The sequence below is a fragment of the Gorilla gorilla genome, chromosome 2 (assembly GCF_029281585.2).
Source record: "Gorilla gorilla gorilla isolate KB3781 chromosome 2, NHGRI_mGorGor1-v2.1_pri, whole genome shotgun sequence".
Lineage (NCBI taxonomy): Eukaryota > Metazoa > Chordata > Mammalia > Primates > Hominidae > Gorilla > Gorilla gorilla.
Window position 1 is genome coordinate 97358704 of NC_086017.1, and position 24537 is coordinate 97383240.

The window sequence follows — 24537 nt, forward strand, 5'->3', positions numbered from 1 at the left end:
GAATTCCAGAATTTCATTCTTAAAATTGAAATATGCTAAAACATTCATACAACATGCCTATATTTATTTACCAACATTTTTGCAAGTGTATTCCAGAGGTATTTCAATTATACCTTTCAATAGATAAAATATCAGTTCTACAAAACTATTTTTTCCACAGAGAGATAATTTTGAAGAAATGAAAATAATTAAGTTTTTCAATAATTATTTACTAAACATACACAACATACTGGGTACTGTGATTCTTGGTTGGGAGAGAAGCAGAGATGCATAAGATGTTGTCCGTGCTTGAGTTTAAGATGTTTTTTAACCATCAAGAAATACTATTTCCTTCACTGTTGCTGGAAAAGTTTATTTCATTGTTTTGGAGAAATTGAACTGGTCTAAAGAGACCTGGAATGAGAGTTCTCCCTCAGTGCTCATATAGCCAGTCTAATTTCGGCACTGTTACTCTTTCACAGCCAGATTCTCACATCTTCAATAGAATCACTTAACACTGAGTTGAAAGACACCTTAGAGATCATGTAGTCCAACTTGCTAATCAGTTAATAAAATAACTTAAGAAGGCTTTATTGAGATCCAACCACGTAAGACACTATAAAGACACTAGGGCTATACATACAGGCCCTACTAAGAAGAAGCTCATGATTTTGAGAGAGTCCTAACCTCAAAACTAAACAATGCAACAAGGCAAGACTATAATATAATTACATACATCACACCTAAGGATTACTGAGAAAAGAGTAATTCATTTGCATTTACAAGTGTGGTCATGGGAGGGGGGAGCAAACTGTGGAAGATTTAATAACATAGTAGGTAGGTGACATTTTAGCTAGATATTGAGATATTAATATACCAATAAAAGAAACAAAGAGAGCAGAGGAGTGTAAGAATGAAGACACAAGAAACAACATGGTCGTCTGCAGAACTGAGTTGTTTTCATTTGACTAGACTGAAGGAAAGAAGACTATCTTGATTGACATCTATATTCTATGAACAGATGCTATAGTTACCCAGAGAAATATTGAGGTTAAATTAAAGAAGAAAATAAAGACATTGGTCAGGAAAAATCAAGAGCTATTCAATACAAAACTAAATTACTCAGTAATGAAGGGAAATCAGTAATTGGAGGCTAAAACTCAAGACAGTTTTCTTAAAAAACAAGTTTGAAGTAAACATACTGAGTGATAAATTCTGTAGGGTGGGATATTTCAAAGAAACAAACATTACAGAGACTGCTCTAGATGGGAGCCTATGAGTGTTTTGGCTGCCCCTATTCCATATTTTCTTTCGACCTCTCTACCATATTACAAGTACCCAGCCTCATCCTGGGCCTTTTAGAAGCATCTGTGGTCTGAGAGATGCTTCGTGGCTGCATCCAGGAAGGGTAACAGTGCATTTGACATTGGGAGTGGGCATATACAAGCCAAAGGAAGTTGTCTGAATAGCAATCTCTAAATAACACAGAAATCTTTGGTGAAGAGCTCCGAGTGTGGACTGAACCTTCTTCAGCACTTATGCTCATCCTTTCTGAAGTCCTTGAGTTCTGCTTAAGAGTTGCCTGCAAGTCTTCTCTTCTCCAAGTAGCCACACCACTATTCTCTAAGTGGAATAAGATAATAAGTAAACTCATGATAATAGAAGCTTAAGCTGAAGTGTCACTGTGTAACAAGAATTTGAAGTAAAAATATCAGTCCACCAATGTGCTCATGATATCCTACAACTTGACCCTGTAAATATAGTGCTTAAAATGAAGCATCTTCCAAAGCTTGTATTTAATCCCTTTTCATAAGCTAAGACCATCTTAGTATAGGCTATATAGCCCATCTACACATTTGCTTGAAACATTATTTTCAACTTCCTCTTAAATTGCAAATATTGCTATAGCATTGTCATATGTCAAATGTAACCCAGGAAATATCCAATTTGTGGATACAGAAGATGTCAGAGAGAAAGTATATTTATAGAATGGATAGTTATGGCACAAGAAAAAATCTATTAACACTGTCACATTAATACAATTTGTATTGTATCAAGATTTGTTTAAAGTATTAATAAGAAAATTGTTTGAATACTCCATTTCATAGTAAAAATGTTTTATACCATTCTTAATGTGCATATTTACCTAGGGTAACTGGCAGTTTTAAACAACAAAAACCTTGATCAGAAAACACTTAAGTCATTTCAGAATTAAGGGTTGTTTACCACAACGTCATAAGCTGTTATAAGTTTGGTGAAGTCTAATTTTAACTATAATGTCAATAGCAAGTACTGTAAGTAGGTGTTAAAACTTTATATACTAAGTATGTACACTAAAACTTCATATACTAAAAGCAGGTTAGGTAGGAAAATGAACTGTGTTAGTCTGTTTGCATTTCTATAAAGGAATAGCTTTGTCAGATGTATAGATCGTGAAGATTTTCTCCCAGTTTGTGGGTTGGCTCTTTACTCTGCTGACTGTTCCTGCATATCTGAAAAGGGACTAATATCCAAAATCTACAATGAACTCAAAAAAATCAGTAAGAAAAAAACAAACAATCCCGTCAAAGAGTGGGCTAAGGACACGAATAGACAATTCTCAAAAGAAGATATACAAATGGCCACCAAACATATGAAAAAATGCTCAACATCACTAATGATCAGGGAAATGTGAAATGAAACACAATGTGATACCACCTTACTCCTGCAAAAATGGCCATAATCAAAAAATCAAAAACCAGTAGACATTGGCATGGATGTGGCGATCAGGGAACATTTCTACACTGCTGGTGGGAATGTAAACTAGTACAGCCGCTGTGGAAAATAGTGTGGAGATTCCTTAAAGAACTAAAAGTAGAACTACCATTTGATCCAGCAATCCCACTACTGGGTATCTACCCCAGAGGAAAAGAAGTCATTATTCAAAAAAGATACTTGCACACACATATTTATAGCAGACAATTCACAATTGCAAAATCGTGAAACCAATCGAAATGCCCATCAATCAACGAGTGGATAAAGAGACTGTGATATATATATGAAATCATATATCATATCATACATATCATATATCATATCATATATATACACATCATATATATATAATGGAATACTACTCAGCCATAAAAATGAATGTATTAACAGCATTTGCAATGACCTGGATGAGATTGAAGACTATTATTCTAGGTAAATTAACTCAGGAATGGAAAATCAAATATTGTATGTTCTCACTGATATGTGGCAGCTAAGCTATGAGGACACAAAGGCATAAGAATGTGACAATGGACACTGGGGACTTGGGAGGAAGAGTGGGAGGGGGACAAGAGATAAAAGACACATATATGGTGCAGTGTATACTGCTCGGGTGATGGGTGCACCAGGATCTCACAAATCACCACTAAAGAACTTACTCATGTAACCAAATACCACCTGTAACCCAATAACTTATGGAAAAATAAAAATTTAAAAAAGGCGTACCTGAGACTGGGTAATTCATAAAGAAAAGAGGTTTATTTGGCTCACGGTTCTGCAGGCTGCACAGGAAGTGTGATACTGGCATCCATTTCTGGTAAGGGCTTCAGGAAGCTCACAATCATGGTAGAAGGCAAAGGGGGAGCAGGCATATCACATGGCAACAGAGAGCAAGAGAGAGAAGGGAGTAGGTGCCAGGGTCTTTAAAACAACTCAGTGCATGGACTCATTCCCGCAGGGAGGACACCAAGCCATTCATGAGGGACCCACCCCCATGACCCAAACACTTACCACCAGGCCTACCCCCAACATTGGGAAACATTTCAACATAAAATGTGGAGGGGATAGATATCTGGACTATATCATGGGCTTACACTTAAATCTCTTTATTTCCTAGAACAGGTTCTTCATTACTTGAGAACTACCTACTGTATTTCCCATGGCTCCAGTTTATGAAATTTGAATGTCATGGCATTTACTGGGCATTCGCATTTACCATTACCATAGGCATGGTTGCATTTATGCAAGTAACAGTCATGTCTTTGTCTTTGAATTAGTTTATGACTAATGTTCATTTAATCAGAATGGACATTAATAAAACACTAGCAGAAAGTGTGTCATTATCTTTGTAGCAGCAATAATCTATAGTATAAGCAGGCACTTTCTACTAAATTAGTATCCATTTCTACTAAATCTCATTCTACTAGCTTTCAGTAATTCATGCATCTTCAAAAGTTACCCAATGCAGTACTCAAGAGTGGTTTATTTATTAAGAGGTTCTACACTGTAGGGTGTCAAGGATGGGCTAGGCAGTCCCCAAGTCTAAATTAAAAATTTTAAGCATGATGGTTTGAGTTGCAGTTTTTCTATTCAGACTGAAACTATATCTTAAAACAGTTATTTAGAGACAGGAAAAGCACTTTTAGCAAACATATACAGAGATAAATTGTTTCAGGAAATAAAAATAGGCTTTCTCAATGTTATGTCAACTCAAATTCTCAAGAAATTATCATCGAATAGAATTAGACACTTTTCCTGTTGCTCATTCAAGCAGATGGTCGGCATTGACCATCATTTAATGATAAAGCAACACAGAACAACAATATGAATTTTCTCCTCAAAAGAATATTAATACTTTGATCAGTATAAAGTATTCTCTATATAGGTTAAGTAATGAGTGTCTAGATATGTCTCCACAGAGGTACGTGCTACTATGGTTTTGGTGATAAGTTACGGTTTTTCTATAGTTTAGTAGAATATATAAGCATTATGGGACATTACTTTTTTTTGCTATAGAAATTACATTAAATTTGTTTTACATTAGGAAAGCCTACAAGAGTATTGGATATTGCTCATTTGTTTGCTTTTTGGTCTGGATGGCAAGTAGAAACTTCAATCAGAGTTGTCTTGGCAACTTTATTATTAAATTCCTGTAGGGTCAGCTCTGACTAGGGAGCAAAAAAGCAATAAACAGACTGTGAACCTCCAGGTTCCCAAAGACTTTGCATCTTTCCCATAATTTGGCACTAATATACTAGGTAGATAAAATGCTCATATTCTTATTACTCCTTTCATTTTAAACAAAGTTTTGAAAACAACCAACCATACGAAACCTCAACCAAGAATTCTTTAAGTTACTGGTAAAACTGATCATTTTTCCCCAAAAAAGTTCTTCAAGAGAATAAAACCTACAGTAGATTTTTTTATTGAGTATATTTATGTTTTGTACCCAGACTATTTTTTAAAAAATTTTTAAGTCACTTACAAAAAAAGTATTGAAAGCCAGAGAATTACAAATGAAGTAAGAAAAGAAATATCCAAGTTATGTAGCAGAAGGGATGCAGAGAGGGGTACTGTGGCCTTCGGTTCATGGCAGGCACATGGATGACTACATTAAGGGAGACAGCAAATATTCCAAGTACTAAATGTTTTCATGGCAGCACTGTACAACTAGAGCACAGCATAAAGACATGAGCGTTTCTAGAATCCCCTCCGACAAACGCTCAGAAACGTGACTTTATAAACTTTGCCTGTTACACAATTTCACCTTCAGGGTGCATCCACTTTGCCATTTCTCCCCTACTTTATTTTTCTGCCCCAGGAAAAGAACAGTAAACTGTTATCCAAAATATGTTTGGAAGGATGGGTTAAACAAAATTAAGAGCCAATTGCTGAGAGTTAATCCAGAGTGGTAAAACTTTTATTTCATTTATTCAATAAAAACAAACAAACTTTCTAAGCAGGGATCTGTCATTCCTGGCCTCTCCCCATACAAACACTCTAGAGTTAAATTATAAGCCTTTTGTAAGCTGGCACCAATACTTCCATTCTAATTATTTTTATTTTAAATGCAGGTTTACATTTCTGTTAATTGTTTAGGTGATTTCCATGAATAAAAGAAGTTAGAGAATTTGAGAGGGGAAGAGAGAGGCCTGTATTGCAGGCTACTCTGACTATAGCATGCAGTGATCATTCACCCACAGACTCAGGAAATACAATGGAAAATTGATTAAAGGCATGTTTATTATTGATGAGTGTGCATCGCACAAATTGCGTTCAAATAGTCTTAAAAATTCTTAAAATGTTTTTATATAAAAAATTTAGAACAATTTCAAACAAAAAGTTGAATTAAAAGCAATTCTTGTACCTAAAGTCAACTCCTCATTAGAAATTTTGCTATTACAAACGTTTTCCAGGTCTTGGATGGACACTTTTACTGCATTTTTAAATGAATTTTTAAAAAGTAAAATTCAAATTAGCTAAAGTAACTTTACGTACTTTGCATACAGTACATTACTTAACTTTCTAGATTCTCACGGTCCACTTTCATACTATGCCCACTGTGTTTGCTTTTTCCTCCATTATACTGACAATTTCCTTAATTACACCAGCAGGTGGCACTATGATACACTGAACCAGGGAAAACAAAATGAATTGTTAACATTTCGCTGGGACTATTGATTGCTGTCAGGAAAATCAACTTCTAAAGTCAAGTCATATTTTAATATTTTTCTTTATTAAAACCTGCAAATAAAAAGTTAAAGCTTGACTTCTGGGTACTTTTATGAATTATACAGAGATGATGAAAGGTATATATCTGTTTCTTCAGAAAATTTGGAGCTATACAAAAGAGGAGCACCCAGAATACACATTGAGTGTGTTTCTAGGGCAAATCTGCCTAAGATAAAGGCAGATATTTATGAAAAGCTTTAAAGTGGCATTTGCTTAGAAGGTTCCAAATGTACTTATTTATTAATAAAAAAATTATACTCCATAATGAAACTGTTTAAAATCAACTCTGAATCATCAGTAAATGATAATTATTTGTTTCAATTTTCAAGAAAAATGTAACAACTATTTATTTTATTGTTTTATCTAATCTTACCACTGAAACCATCAATACATGAACGATTATAATATTTTTAAAACAAAGTTATGCTGTACTGCAAAGTATTTTCAAAATTTGCAGTACCAAAGATCACATTATATATGTTTGCTAGCATAAGTTTTGCTGAATATCAGAAAGTGTTTAAGGAAAATCTACTCTACTGAGGGAATATTGCTTTATTTACTTTATAAACTTGTATCTCTACGTACAATTGAAATAAGATACATGTTTTTAGTTTAATATATTCTCACCAACACCCTAGAACAACACACTAGCAAAACTCTTTAGGCAGCCAAATCTAGGCCACCACTCATTTTGTAAATAAAGTTTTATTGGAACGTAGCTATGTATGTTCATTTGTTTGTGTATTGTCTATGAATGTTTCACACCAACAGCTGAGTTGAACAACTGTGTTAGAGATGGGCTGGCCCACACAATCCAAAATACTTATCTGCCCTTTACAAAACGGTTTGCCAACCTAATTCTTTTTTTTTTTTTTTTGAAACGGAGTCTCGCTCTGTCGCCCAGGCTGGAGTGCAGTGGCGCGATCTCGGCTCACTGCCAGCTCCGCCTCCTGGGTTCACGCCATTCTCCTCCTGCCTCAGCCTCCCGAGTAGCTGGGACTACAGGCGCCCGCCACCACGCCCGGCTAATTGCTTTTGTATTTTTAGTTAGAGACGGGGTTTCACCGTGTTAGCCAGGATGGTTTGGATCTCCTGACCTCGTGATCCGCCCGCCTCAGCCTCCCAAAGTGCTGGAATCACAGGCGTGAGCCACCGCACCCGGCTTGCCAACCTAATTCTAAAATACAAGTTTGATTTATTTTTTTCCTTTCAAATTACGTAAAGAAATTGCATGAATAAAAAGTACAATGATAATCTAATATATGCTTGTGATTGCTCTCTACCAATTGTTATACAAATAATTAAATGAAACATCAAAATTGATTAATTAATACTGAATTCTTTAGACTTCAAATAATTTTGGATGGATATCTCGTGAGACACAGGGGATACAAATAGTTATAACACTCTTACTCATATGCAGGAGCTTATAGTGTTTTTGCAGAGGTAATATACTTAAAAAAGAGAACTGCTAATACAAACCAAGTTAAGCTAAGTTCCAAAGATTAGATATAGTGAATAAATGCTGTAAGAATTCAGGAAAAGGATAGATGATTGTTTAAGGTAACTAAATTTGTAGGCTATATTATCAATAATAATTTTAAAGATGGAGAGTTTGCTTAATCCTAAGAAGTAGGATTCACAAGTTTGGTTAGCAAGGGTAAGAAAGAACATTCTAGACCAAAAGAATAGGTTGACTCATTTTGATATAGGTACATGTATTCCAAACATTTATAACATTTTATAATTTATTTTATTATTAATATGTTACTATGTTCTTGAGTTTTTGATGGTTTTGTCATTTAACTTAAAATGGAAATATGTATCTAATTTGTAGAGGATAATTCCTACCAGAAACATATTGTATAGAGAAGTAATCGCTACATGATGACTATAAAAAACTACAGTTTATGTGGTGCCTAAATTTGTTTCCTCCCAGTCTCCAAAAAAGAGTGATTTTTAAATTCAGTTAAGTATAATTAAAACAATATTAGTAGAGCTTACTATACAATTGATCCTGGTTTTTAAGTACCTAGGCATACAAATATTTTATCTGAGTATGTCAAGAGAGACAGTTCAAGGGAATAGAGTTTGTTAATACAGAAGAGAGAATAATGCTATGTATTTTATCTTCAACTAAATCTGTGTGCTTTCATTTCAAGGGCCACAAGTGTTAAGATAATTCAAGAGGTTAGTAAAAATGTATAATGAATTATTATTGGAGTGAAACAGGTATTCAATGTTTTTAAACACAGAGTTTTGCTTCATATTCAGAGGAAAAGGAACAAGTTAAAAAGCATATTAAATGTTGTTTCAGTATGACTGTTCTGTCTTCAGTGGAAATGCTGGGCAGTTTTGATTGCTTATTCTTTGATTATTTTAAAATACATTGTCTAGAATTTTCTTAGATAAATTTGAAATTAAGAAAAGAAAATAAATCTTCTTAGGATTTACTTCTGCTACAATTTAGAGTGTGAATATGGAGAAAGACCTAAACAATATGACTTTGGAGTACAGGAATTATAGCATTAAATAGGATATTGGTAGAGCAGGAAATTCTAATTAACTACAGTAACATGTCAGTTATTTGGCACTGTTCGATAGAAATAATAGGATGTGAATTTCTATTAAACACATCCTATTACAGTTATTAATGTATAACATTACATGTTATACATCACAAATAACATGCCAAATAACACTGTAATAGTATGTGTTCAATAGAAATTTTTGTCTGTGAAACTAGAGACAATCCTTTTCAGTGTTAAAACATTTTAAAAAACATAAATAAGATTCTTGAAGATTATATAATATTTATTAGTTGATGCAAAATCATCATCAATATCAGTCATCCTCATCTTATTAGGCATCAGTAGCCATATTTGCCACTCTAATTAGAAAGGCAGATTTGGACAAAACTAATTGTGGCCTATGGGAATATTGTTTCCCATTCTTTAATTCCTTCCTCTGCCATATGACCTTAAAGTGCACTAGAGTCCGTGAAATGCATTGCTCTGCTCCATCCATGTTGGGCTTAGTCAAATGATTTTTTTAGGCATATGCAATATGGATAGGTCTTAAGAAACACTGTGTATTTCTACTTGCTTTCTTATGCTCATGTTAAATGTCAAAAGAAGAGTATGCCCTGGATAGCTGCTGGTCCCAGAAAGAGACCTGTGGAGCTCCCTGGAGCCCCACCGATACCCTGGAGCCCCACCCAGCTGACCCACAGCCTGAAGCAGAACTGCCCCATATAGATTTTTGAACAAGAAGAATAAATGTTGCTGCTTTTCTGAGCCATTGAATTTAGTAATAGCTCTGTACTATACAAGATATTCTGCATAAACCAAAAACTTTATTTTTGGTGACTTCAGCTTATATTAATCTATAAGTCATGAATAAAGCATAAGGCTTGTTTTTGAAAATTGATGGTGGAAACCTCACTTAGTTTTTTATACATGCATAATGTGAGTTAAGCTGTAAATTGTAGAAATTTCTGAATCTTTTCTAGATGCGCGATCAGTTTTACCTGTATCTGAAATAGATAGTTCATGGAAGCACCTATAGCCACAAATGAATTTTCGTACTTATTTGATAAGGTTTAGAATTTCTTTAACAGGGTAGGGAGATGTGTTTTATTTTACAATTACATAAATAATTTTAAATGAATAAACTAATGGGAGAGAATAATTTTTTGGTAGATTGTCTCCAAAAATGGGAACCAGCAATTCCTCCCATTCCTATTCTATGTATGCTTCTCCTTTATCAAAAGATGGGGTCTATGACTCCTCTCTTTCAATCTGTGTTGGCGTTGTGACTTGCTTTGACCCTATATCAGTTTTGGGTGTAGAGCTTAAGAGATCTGAGAGATTCCACTTTTGCTGTTTTGAAAGCCAAGCACCAAGTAAGAAGTTGAATCTTGTTGGAGAGAGATGACCAGCCAGTCTCTGGCTGTTCCATCCACCCTAGCTGAGGTATCAGCCATGTAACTGAGGCCAACTTGATGATGCAGCTATAGTCCAACTTCCAGCTAAATATGTTTGCATAAATTTCCTCAAGTAATGCTCTCTGGAACTGAGGGATCCAGGTGACCCAAAAACAATCTGAAAAACATCATGAAATCTAATAAACCCTTTTTATGTCACTAATTTTTGCAAACCAACCGACATTATATAATTAAATTATAATTTCATAACTTTTTTTGGAATATTAATTAAACTAAATTAGAATTGGAAAGAGAAGAAAAGTATAACTAAGGCAGGGAACAAACCAAGAATTCTGATCCTGCTATGTCTAAAGTTGAAATTTCCTTTCTTCTTAGTTTGTTTTGGTATTTTGTTGAAATTTCCTATGAAGAGAGACTGACTTGGCTCTTGTCAGCATTTGAATTTCTTAGCCCTATTTCATGAATTTCAGATATTTCTAACCCTTGTGTTTTGATAGAGTACATTTAGTGTTTTGTATTTAAATTGCTAAGTGATATGAAAACTACATAGAAAAAGGATCCTAACTTTCTTTTACTTGGCCAGCATCCCGCTTGAAATACTGTGGAGAAAATTTTGAGTTGAATAGGAGAAACACTAGACTCAAAGTGCCTCAGTTTTCCAAAGCTGTCATCTTCCTGTAGGTTTCTTATGCAGAATAACTTGTTCTATATTCAGGAGGTAAGTATCAATGGTTTTTTACGTGGATATCAATATAGGATTTGACATGCCTGTTACCTTACTCTCAATAAGATTATGAGAATGTATGCATTAACTGTTTTTGTTTTCTTGGCTTTAAGGACTACAACTGTAAGTCAACCATATATAAAAGCACATTAGAAAGTGTAAAAGAAACAATACTTTAAAAAGAATAGATCAGATATTTATAGTGGACTTGCTTCTAACTTACTAAGAACCAAATCAAATAACATATTTTCTCATAGCAATTCAGTGTCTTGGGAATTTGCAAGTGTTTAAACAAGTTCTAAGTTTGTTGCTCATCCAATTCTCAGAGAAGTTAAAATTCGAAATATAAAAAGACTTTTGCATTCTTCTTGTTGCAAGCATCCAGATTCGAAACCATCTACATTTTCCCTGTAAAAACAGAAATTGGTGAGAAACAAAATTTTAGATTTAGGTGGACATTTTAACAACACATGAAAAGATTTGGTAGGGGTCTTAAAAAATGGCAATGACCCAGCAGTTGTTTAAAACTTAAAAGACTTGTAACCAACCCAAATGCCCATCAATGATAGACTGGATAAAGAAAATGTGGCACATATACACCATGGAATACTATGCTGCCATAAAAAAGAATGAGTTCATGTCCTTTGCAGGGACATGGATGTAGGGAAGCCATCATTCTCAGCAAACTAACACAGAAATAGAAAACCAAACACCACATGTTCTCACTCATAAATGGGAGTTGAACAATGAGAACACATGGACACAGGGAGGGGAACATCACACACCAGTGCCTAATGGGGGATGGGGGGCAAAGGGAGGGACAGCATTGGGAGAGCATTAGGACAAATACCTAATGCATGCGGGGCTTAATACCTAGATGACGGGTTGATAGGGGCAGCAAATCTCCATGGCACAGGTATACCTATGTAAGACACCTGAACATTCAGCACATGTATCCCAGAACTTAAAGTAAAATAATAAAAAAAAAAGTTAAAAAGGATCTTTCCTGCATTAAGAATACCCAGCCACTATTCACTCCACCATGGTAGTATTGGAAAAGGGGGAAAACTAATGCACTTGACACTCTTAACAAAGAGTGATTTAATCATATTTTATACTAAGAGCAATGGATGCTAACAGGGACTTTCAGAAAAAGACATAAACTTATGTATGTTTTAGAAAGATCATTCTGAATACAGTGTAGAAAATGGGTCAGAGACAAACACACTTGGAAGGAGGACTTCGGCACTGGTCCAGTACTTCAACTCTGGTGGCAGAGATGGAACCTCTCAGACAACTTCTGCCTGGGATCCCCTTTCCAGTATTTCCAAATTGCTCAGCTCTTCATTTCTTATGTGTCTCAGCTCAAAAGTTGCCTTATCAGAAAGGCTTTCCCCAAGCACCCTATAAAATATTTCAACTACCACTCTCTACCCCCACTTCATATTACACCCCTCTGCTTTATTTTTTTCATAGTATTTCTTTTCCTCTGACATTTGTTCATTTTCTGTCTTTCTTCATTAGAATGTAAGCTGCTTGAGGAGAGAAAGTTTGGGTCACTGGCATCAATGGCTCCCAAAAGATTTCAAACAACTTGCTATTCCAAGTATGATCTATGGACCAGCAGTATTGCTATCACCTGGGAACTTATTAAAAATGCAGCATTTCGTACCCCATTCTAGAACTACAGAATTAGTAGCTAATTCAGTTTGACAAGATCCAAAGTAATTCATGTATGCATTAAAGCCTGTGGAGCACTAGCCCAGCACACTTAATTTTTTTAAATTATACTTTAAGTTCTGGGTTACATGTGCAGAACGTGCAGGTTTGTTACATAAGTATACACGTACCACGGTGGTTTGCTGCACCTATCAACCCATGACCTACATTAGGTATTTCTCCTAATGTTATCCCTCCCCTAGCCCCCCAACCTCCACAGGCCATGGTGTGTGATGTTCCCCTCCCTGTGTCCATGTGTTCTCATTGTTCAACTCCCACTTATGAGTGAGAACATGTGGTGTTTGGTTTTCTATTCTTGAGTTAGTTTGCTGAGAATGATGGTTTCCAGCCATCCATGTCCCTGCAAAGGACATGAACTCATCCTTTTTTATGGCTGCATAGTATTCCATGGTGTATATGTGCCACGTCTTCTTAATCTAGTCTATCATTGATGGACATTTGTGTTGGTTTAAACTTTTTGCTATTATGAATAGTTAGCCCAGCATACTTTAGATCCTCAATAAATTCTAGATGACAGCATAATATTAGAATAGGTAGAAGGTGGCCATTGGATGAACATATAGACAGAGCTACAGGAAAAGGTCAAGGATGATAACTGAGTTTTGGGGCTTCTAGCTTATGCAATTAGGAAGGTGGTGAAGCAACTCAACGAGATAGGAAACCCAAGTTTATGTCTTGGGTTTAGATGAAAATTCAATTTTTTCAAAGGTGAAAATTTAGTTTTGGATATTTTGGATGTGAGTATCCTGTGAACAGTCAGTAGATAATTAAATATGGAAACCTGAAATTCAAACGGAGATCAAGATTAGACATATAAATCTTCTATAAATATAAATGGAGCCATTCAGAGACTTACACTTTAATAGATCTCCCAATTATTCCGTGACCAGATGCAGACAAACTGGAGCATTCACAAAAACATTTGTATTTCAATGTTGAACTAATGGAAAGTGGTTTTAGCTATTTTTCATTTACTTAATTTTGCCCCAGTCAGATGTGCTTCATGATTTAGAAGGAGTACAAACTTCCTGCTACTTATTACCCAAGATATTTAATCCTTTTAACCTACAGTTCATATTATTAGTCAATATTGGCTGATACTAATTACATGTTGTGGTTAGTATTAACTGCTTATACTAAGAGGGAGACCAATCTGCTAAAGGCTGTCTTTCTAAAACTTCTGCCTTAGCTATGTATACATTATATAATCTTGGCAGGTAATCAGAAGAAATATTTAGGGGGCATTTTTTTCAGCTTCACTGAAGCATTTAACTTAATTGATTACACTTGGCTTTTACAGAAAATGAGGACTCCCTGGTTGTAAATTGCTCAGATGACTATCCTCAATGGATGATGATATAATTAAACAGTAATTTCTGTTTCAAATGATAACATACACAAACAATGGGCAGCTTCCATTTGCTTGGGGATAAAATAATTTAGAAAAATTACAGACTATCACTATTTAAAAACAGCAAATGTAAAAGAGGAGACTAATGGTTTTCTGGTGAGTTTTTTCACTATTAAATCAGAGAATTCTCTAAAAAGATAATGCTAGCTGTATTGAAGGCAAACTAGTGTGTTTATTGACTTCTGTGAGCACCTGTAAGAGGTTCACTTTGCAAGGGTATATCAAACACGGTGCACTTTTTCATAACTTTGCTTTAGTATTCCACTTCTCAGAATCTCTCTCAAATAAATACTTTAAAATAATTCCCAAAAAAACCCACACAACTATCTTCAACTGGTTATTTTGCCACTATAAATGAATTTAAAAAAATTATTTTAACTGTCTCTTCTCTCTCAGAAGTGTGACCAGATTTTGGGATCTTTCTTCTGGGATTCCTCACATAAGGGATAGCAAGTTGAATAAAGAGAAATATCCAGGCTTTTGGAGAAAACAGGCAACAGGATGCTATCGAAGCTGGCCATTCAACAGTTGCTTCAGGAAAGTGGAGGCCCTGTGCTTTCAAAACACTAAGACAGAGAATAGGAATAAGTGAAGTGTTTGCACGTTATGGGAGACCCAGACTGAAGTTAACATAGAATGACTGGGGGCCACTGGAGGGGCACATCCCGCTCGTCAGGATTCCTGAGGCCACGGGCCATGCTACTGTAATGCTCTGAGTCCCAGAGCCCATCCTCAGCTTCCTGGATTACTTATCTCCAGGGCTCTTAAAAATTCCCAAGGAAGGCCACACCCTCCCTGTGTCCCTTAAAAAATGATTAGAATTGTTAAAAAATCTTCAATATCTAGTGGTGAAGGTGAGGTGGTGGGGTCTATTAAAGAAACCATCATTACTTGGCTTGCTGCTTAATATCTTGAATCTATTAAACATATTTGATCAAATTCTCCTAAATATTCATTTGAAACAACACGACTAATATATCAGGTTCTCTTAAGTGTTTGAAACCTATAAAGGTACACAAATAAAACATAAATGATCACTATAAGACCTTATTTCTATCTACACACATACACATATATAAACTGGTCACCAAATACTACAATTGCATGCTTATCTTAACATCCTCCATAAGCAGAGCCTGAAACTAAGGCTTGCAGGCAGGTGGTTCATTGGGAAATGATTCCAGGGAATGTCAGCAAGAAATCCTGAGCAGAGTGAAGAGAGGAGGAAAAGCCAATCAGGGATGCCTTATGAAGTTGATCATCACTCTTGACACCTGGTGGTAGGCTCTAAATTAATTTATGAATGCATCTGAGAACTGTTGGCAAGGAAACGAAAGCTCTGCCATCCTCATTGGTCAAGGGAAGCCACACCAGTGTTAACTATCTTGAACTTTCAGGGTGCACATTTGTGGGCTCCCAAGTAGGTTCTCTTGAGGACAGGAAGTGAGAGTTATGTGACTTGAGCCCTAGTTACAAATCCTGTGTGGATCTGGTCATTATGGTAATGTCTAGAGGAATAGACGAAACCAAAAAGTTTCAAAATTATCCCAAATAATTTGCCGTCATCAACAGAACATTATGTTGTACCCACTCTTTCACTATATGATTTCCTAGCTGACTGCCACTTTATACAATATTACTCCTGTCATAATTCTTTTAGATTTCTATATCCAGTTAATGACTGACTCTAGGATACTGGCCATTGTCTTGATCTCCCCTCCATTCCCCTCCATTCTACCTTTACCACTAGAGGGCATATATTAGACTATGTTATTACTAATAATGGTAACATCTCTACTCTCTCTATGAAACATCCAGCTTTCCATACCTCACCTACTATATTTTTGATAACTTAACTTCAACATTGCTTATGCCTCACAAGGACCTATAATCCATCGATACTTTGGATTGTTCCTCCATTTCTTGTGTTCTTATTCCCCATCTTACCCAAATGAACTTTCTTACGAAGTGTTCTAATTAGTCTCTGATATATGTCTTCAACTGTCCGTCCTCTCTCACATTTTGATGAAATCACACAGATAAAGCCACTCTTCCTAATCTGTGCATCCTCCCACACAGAGGGAAATCACAGGAGCAGGCTGAGTGGTCTCACTTTAAACTCACCACCACCACCCTCAAGTGGGCTCTTAATGCTGCTCAGGAATCAAACATTTCCCTATCTCATTTACTCTCCCACTCTGGCAATGATTTCCCGTCATTTCCTCACTCCTCAAACTTCTAACACCTTTCTTATCTTCATTCACTGCTAACCACCTTGCCTCCCATTTCACTAACAAAACACAAGCAATCGAAAAACTTCTAGGAGACCCCACTACCTCTTCTACTCTCTTCCCTGTATATTTTCCTGTGTACTCTACCCTCTCTCCAATTTCAGAGAACAAACTCCTCTTCTTGTAGTATAAACTTTGTCACTTTTAACCTCTCAAAGTCAACTTGCAAACAGTACATTCAGGTTTTGTGGGGCCTGAGCTTATAAATTTTGGAGGCCTTCTTTAAGAAAGAGTACAAAATTATACACATAAAATTAGGTACAAATGTGAATATTTATTTAAGATAAATCTCCACATGCTTGAAATATAAAAAAATTTGGAAAATTCTATAAGAATCTTTAAATTAACAAAAATATATTTTTATTACTAGCCTAGTATGTTTCTATAATGCTTTTTTTCTTCTATATTTTGTTGCATACTTGTTGGTTGCCTTTGCATATGCCAAGAATAAATTTTAGAATAATTTAAATAGATTAGAGTGGAATAGAATGGTAATCCAGTCATTCTTTTACTATTATTGTTTTTGAATTTATTGTTAAAATTTTAGAGAATTTTATTTCAACTTGATTATTGGTAAAGTCGTGTATTTTTAAAGACTGTTGTCAAATTGGGACAATATTAGTTTTTTTCACATATGAGTTATAAAATCTTACTCTTGCAAGCGACAACTTTTAAACACCTGTATTCTTTTAGTGGACGACAGTAACCAATTTGTTATGATATCATTATATTATAACTTCCATATTTCTTTATGAATGTCTTTATTTTGTGGTAAACTATCAAGAAACAAATGTTTTCAATGTGTTCATATGATTTATTTATTCTTATAAATTCGACTATCAAGTAAGCTGAGTCTATTCATTAATTCCATTAGAAAGTGTATACTTTCTTAATTATTCATTTTTATAAGATTAAAAATATTAAAGCAATTTGGTTTTAATGTCAGAAATAACTTAGCTTGCCTTAATAGAGGAATATATAAAAAATGATTTTATTGGTACAATCATAATTTTGCAGTCTGTATTGTCATGTATATCCCAGACAGAATACTTGTGTTGTGACTAGTTATTAATGAAAAGCAAATTCTCTACCTCCAATTTTTGATATTTGATAATTTGAAGAATTTCCCAAAGACTAGTTTCTGATTCCATACATTGTAAACTTTTTCCTCATCCATTACTAACATAATTCAGGTACTGGGCATGGCAGGTCACTTTCACGTTGTGATGTGGCCTCTGATCCTGCCAGGATGCCAGGTGAGTCAGCACTGTGGTAAGAGATAGGATTGCTGGAAGACATTGTATATGGAATCAGGCAGCAGTGACTGTCAACTACGAAAACATATCTTGCCAAACTCAAATCAAATGTATTCCCTAACTATATCTACCCCTAGCCTAATCTGCCAAAATGCCGGTGACCACTCTGACACCACCTAACATGAGTGGATGGGATGCTGAAGTGGGAAGAAATACTAGTCCTAATCATTCTGAGGCAGGGTAGTTAGTCAAGGAAGTAACCGTGTTCTCAGGATGTAGCAACCATGGTGACCATACAGCCAACACAATAGGCCTAAGCATTCGCATTGTAATTGAGCTCATTCAAGCCCCCTGTCTTCGGTAGGGAATTTCCCCTGTAGAGAGCATACGCACTTTGATTTTACCTGTCCTCAAAGTGACCCTTTTCTCTTTTTAATGGTAAAAAACACCCCTGGGTGAAGATTTAAAATGCTAATGAACATGTGATATATGAACAAGCATGTACAGCTACTGCACATGTGTACCCAGAAGACCACCCAGACCATGCTTACTATAATACCTCTTTCCACTTCCTTATGGATAATTGTGTAAGACTCCTGTAAAGGTTGTCTCCTGGCCAGGCATAGTGGCTTACACTTGTAATCCCAGCACTTTAGGAGGCTGAGGTGGGAGGATCACAAGGTCAGGAGTTCAAGACCAGCCTGGTCAATATGGTGAAACCACGTATCTACTAAAAATACAAAAATTAGCTGGGCACGGTGGCATGCACCTGTAGTCCCAGCTACTCGGGGGGCTGAGGCAGAAGAATTGCTTGAAGCCTGGAGGCAGAGGTTGCAGTGAGCTGAGATTGCGCCACTGCACTCCAGTCTGGTGACAGAGTGACACTCGGTCTCAAAAAAAAAAAAAAAGAAAGAAAGGCTGTCTTCCTCATGCCCGTCTTTGCAGTCTCACCTTTATGAGCAGCTTGCCCTGAATTCCCTCTCTCTGGGTACACAGGGTATACTGTTTATTCTGCACTTACTTTAAAATTTTTTTTTCTTTTTAATAAATTACTCTATCTTGCACTTCTTTTGCTGTGTGTCTCTTGCTTAAATTCTTTTAAATTAAGAAGACAAGAACTGAGGCTTCACATCAGCCATCAAAAATTTGTGTTTAAAATTTCCTTGCATTTGAAAATTTTGCAAGAGAACATACGACAATGTCAACCTATTGCTCGGGTACCTTTTATGGCCTTGGGAGTAGCGTGTGAAAGTGAGGGCCCCTGAAACTTAAACTTCATTAGCTTTGTAGCACACCAGCCTATAATTACCAAGAATTTTGTTTCCAACAAAAATATTTCCCTACCTGAGGTTTTTCTCATCAGTAAACAAATATTCTTTTACATATATCATGAATAAAATGTCTTGACAATTCTTTACTCTCACACTATTACCTCATTATTTTTCTTTCCTTTACAGTAAAACTATTTTTTAAACAGCAAAACTGTGTCGGATAAATTCACTCTAATTCCTCCCCTCCTAGGTTCTTCAAATTTGCTACATGCTTCCTTAATCTTTACCTCTCCTTTCAAACTGTTTTTGTCAATGTCACCAGTGAAGTAACCTAAAAAATCCCACATTCACCCACTCTTACCTGCAGCTCCCGAAAACTCTCTCATCTCAGTTAACAGTGACTTCATTTTTCCACTTACTCAGGCCAAAATACTAGAGTCATCTCTGATTCCTCGTTGCTCTCATAAAATTGTCAGAAAATCCTGTAGGCTCTCCCTTCCAGTACGTCTTGGTATAAGTCATCATCCTCTGTCACACAGAGTAATGCTACAGTCTCCTAAATGGTCAGTCTCTTTCACTCTATTCTCAACAGTGCTGTTGGAGAGTTTGAAACTATAAGCCAGGCCCATCCGCTGCTCAAAGCACTTCCATAGCTTATACTTTTACTTGGAATATAAGCTGAAGTCTTTACAAAGGCTCAAAAAGCTCTTCCCAATCTGTCCATGGCCTTCCTGCCCTCATCTCTACTCCTCCTTTGCTCACTCAGGCTTCCTTGTTAGTTCTTGAACATCTGGGTGGGCTCCCAGGCAGAGCAGTTCCTCTATCTGCAGTGCTCTGGCTTGGACTATCCATGCTGCTGGGCCCTTCTCGCTTTCAGTCTTTACTCAAATTTTATCTTCTCAGTCATGCTTCCCTGATCATTTAAATTTAAATGATTTATTTAATTAAAATGTAATTAAAATTAAATTTTAAAATTTAATGTTGCACTCTCTACAATTTTTCTATAGACTTCTGCTTTAGAAGTCTGTAGAACTAATAGCACTAATCTCTACTCATATTCTATAGGTCATGATTGTTCTGTTTATTATCTGTTGATCCCCTTGACCCCACCCCCGCTTTCTAAGAATAGAAGCTCCAAGAAGGCAGGGTACTGCTGGAATGAAGAATATTGGCCAGTACACACTAAAAAAGGCACTCCGTAAAAATGTATTTGTTGAATACATGAAAGAACAAATGAAGGAATAAAACTTTCTCTTACATTTCTGATGTACCTCTCATCAGTAACATACAACTGGAATATTCTTTAACTCAGTATTAATTACTTATCTTTTTTTTTTTTTTTTTGAGAAGGAGTCTTGCTCTTTTGCCCAGGCTGGAGTGCAAGGGCGTAATCTCGGCTCACTGCAATCTCTGCCTCCGGGATTCAAGTGATTCTTTTGCCTCGGCCTCTGGAGGAGCTGGGATTACAGGCATGTGCCCCCATGCCTGGCTAATTTTTGTATTTTTAGTAGGGATGGGGTTTCACCATGTTGGCCAGGCTGGTTTTGAACTCCTGACCTTAGGCAATCCACGCGCCTTAGCCTCCCAAAGTGCTGGGATTACAGGTGTGAGCCACCACACCCAGCTGACTTACTTATCTTTTAACTATCATGTTTTATTCATTTACAGTAAGAGTAATTGATGGTATATTTTCGATTTTTTCTCCCATCTTAGTATTTTTGAAAATGTTGCTATTTCTATACATCTTTCACTTTTCTCCTTTCTTGTTTTCGATTGGATTGCTGAAGAATTTTTTCTCATTTCCAATTTTCCTCTCTACTGACTTGGAAACTATTGTCAACCAGCCTTAGAAGCATGGACTCTCTATTCATAGTTTAATTTGCTAGTCTAATAAATGGATCTTTTTTTTATAGCTAAAGAAAGCACTAAGCTTCACCATTTACTATTCTTCCTTGTCCATTTGTAAAGTTCAGAGGTATAATGACAAATTTTTTAAGTGCAACTTTTAAAACTACACAAAATATACTCAAACATATCTAAGCACAAATGGAAACTTGAAAGGTGAAGCCCCCTAATTATATAGTTAGAGAACATGCCTACTGTTGATAAAAAGAGTCAAACACTGTAAAATATTTGAAGATATTTATTCTGAGCCAAAGCCTGACTAATGGACCATGACATAGCCCTCAGGAGATCCTGAGAACATGTGCCCAAGGTGGTTGGGTCGCAACTTGGTTTTCTACATATTAGGGAGACATATGACAACAATAAATACATGTAAGATGTACATTGGTTTGGTCCAGAAAGGCAGGACAACTGGAAGCTAGGGCTTCCAAGTCATAGGTAGATTCAAAAATTTTCTGATTGGCAATTGATTGAAAGAGTTATTATCAATAGAAAGGAATGTCTAGGTTACCATAAGGGATTATGGAGACCAAGGTTTTGTCATACAGATGAAGCCTCACGGTAGCAGGATTCAGAGAGAATAGATTGTAAATGTTTATTATCAGGCTTAAAGAGTCTGTTCTATCAGCAATTCCAAAAGAGAAAAGGGTATAATGAGGTATGCCCAGCTCCCCCTTCCCATCACAGCCTGAACTAATTTTTCAGGTTAACTTTGGAATGCCCTTAGCTGAGAGGAGGGGTCCAGTCTGTTAAGATGGTTGAGGGGTGGGCAGTAACACTTTATTTTTGGTTTACACTACCTTAAGACAATCTGACTGTACTGTAGAATTACTTCAGAAATGTTAAACTACACTGATGCCTGGGCCTCATTTCCACCCAGTGAAATCATAACCCTCAGTGAGGAACAGACAGCAGGTACCTCCAATGATTCTAATGTGTAGTCAGAGCTGAGTGTCGCTGCCATGAATCATTCATATGCCAGAGCTGGCAACACCTGGCATTTTATATTCCAAATATCTTTCCATACTATTCTCAATCTCTATCTTCCTATTTATAGCAGATAAAAATTCACAGATTCATATTTTCCACAAAGTGTTTCTTCTCACTATTTGAAATTCTTACTTATTAGAAATTATGTTGAATTGACAAACATTTTGTAAGTCAGATATCATCTAGAAAGGTGCAAGCAGTGGTGTGTTGGTATTTAAACACTGATTTTCTCAAGGGGAAGAAGACTGATTTGTAGCATTTGCCAATTTCCCTGGTGTAAATACTTCCACAATGACCAGTGTTAAGCTATCAACTAGCTGTCACTAAAATTGGAGTTAGGAAGAGACGTGCACAGTTAGCTTTCCTGAGCCTGTGAGCTTGCTCCAGGACACAATTGAGTGTAAGGTTTTCAACCACATTACAGAATGATAGATTCACCACCTCATTTCACAAATGAAAGATCCAACATGCAGAGGGTTTAAGTCACTTGTTCTAAATGAAACATTTACTTATGAGAATATTGGTAATTAATATTGAAGCAGAATGTGAGATGAGCCTCTAAAATTATGTGAAAACACACACACATACATATTAATTAATAAGAATTCCAATTAACCTAACATTATGTATTGACTGCCTTTCTTTTCTTTTGCTAAGATGTGATGTCTCTTCATTACTTAGTAAGTGCTTATATATAATAGACATGTTCCTGGTTTACGTATTATGCTCCATTTTCTCTATTACTCTTCTTTAGATTAAAATTTGTTTTCACATTTACCAGGACATTCTGCCCCAATTCTCCTCTTTTGAAACTATGGCTTTGCTCTTTCTCACATATTTTTCCAGATATCTTTAAAATATTTTAAATTATTTTCAAATAAATTATTTATAATTTTGTTTGGAATTAACCAATTAAATATGTAATTAAGGAAAATTAATAGCTATTTAAACATTAAGAATTTCCATCAGAAGAATTTTAATGCATTTATTATTTTTGTTGTTATTAGGATTCAGCTTTCTTCATTTAAAAGTAAATAAAAGATTTTCATAGAAAAATTATTAATTCTGTTTTTTGGCCAATTAACTTATATTTTCAAGATATGAAAACATATAAATACAATAAACTATGCCATACATATGTACACAACCATACAAATACGTATATATACACATTTGATCCTCATTCTCAAGTTGCATATTTGTGAATTTGCATGCTCACTAAAATTTATTTGTAACCCCACAATCAATACTCTGGGTGCTTTAATGGTCATTCAATGTCAGTTGTGACTATGTACGGAGCAGCAAAAACTTTGAGTCACCCAACTAATGCACATTCCCAGCTGAGGTCAAACAAGGTGATGCTTCGCCTTCTTGTTTCAACTGTTTCCCTTAAGAAGTGCCCTTTCTGTGGTCCATTTGGTGGTGTTCTTTAACGATTTTTTGTGCTTTTTGTTTGTGATTTTTGGTTTAAAATGGCTTCTAAGTATAGGGCTGCAGCCTAGTGTCCCTAAGCACAAGAAGGCTTAATGTGTCGTAAGGAGGAGAAAATATGTGTGTTAGATAAGCTTCGTTTGGGTATGAGTTATAGTGCTGTTGACCTTGCGTTCAATGTCAATGAATCAACAATACAGTATATCCAGGAAAGGGGAGAAGAAATTCATTGATTTATATCTGAAGCTGCTCTCGAAAGTGCTGAAGTGACACCTATAGTGCTTGATGAAGCTACAGAAAAAAATGGAAATGGGTAAATTTGTGTCATCATGGGATGACAATCAATAAAAAAGGTGTATTAAACATCACTATTATGAGGCTAAAAGCCAAAGAAATTTGCAGTCACATAACCAGAGCCAGTAAAATGATAAACCCTTTGTGGCTAGTGTTTTATAATGAAGAAATACTGCATATAATTATTTGTAAGAAATACATATTAAATACTGTCTTTAAATAGAAATACACATAAAACAGGGTTATATATTGATTGGTTTATGAAAATGTTATGACCAGAGGCTTATAGGAAGCTAACCCTGTATTTTACCCAAGGGCAGTAGCACAGTATTCAGTAATTCAGTGTTGGAGGCGATTTTATAGAAGAACATAATTACCATGAATGACAGGAATCAACTCTATATGATTACATGTATTTGTGTGTTTTATGTGAGTGTGCATATGTGTGTGTGTGGGTGTGTGCAGGTGTGCTAAAGGAAACAAACATTACCTAGAATTCTGTAACCATTATACAAACAAGAAGAATTTTTGTATATTCATTTGAACACATATTTTACAGAGTTTAGGTAGCTGATTTTTATGTACTTCGGATGTTGTATGTGTGTGCACATATAGATTAGTACACACGTGAATTTTCTATCCAAACATTTAAGTATTTTCTCACATTATTATAAATTATTTCTCATCATTACTTTTAATGAATACTTAAGGTTTTCTGTGGAAAAATATACTTATGTCACCATTGCCCCTTTGTTTAAGGAGTCATATTCAAGTTTCTAATGTCTAATATAGAACTAAATGTATTTTATTATCCAC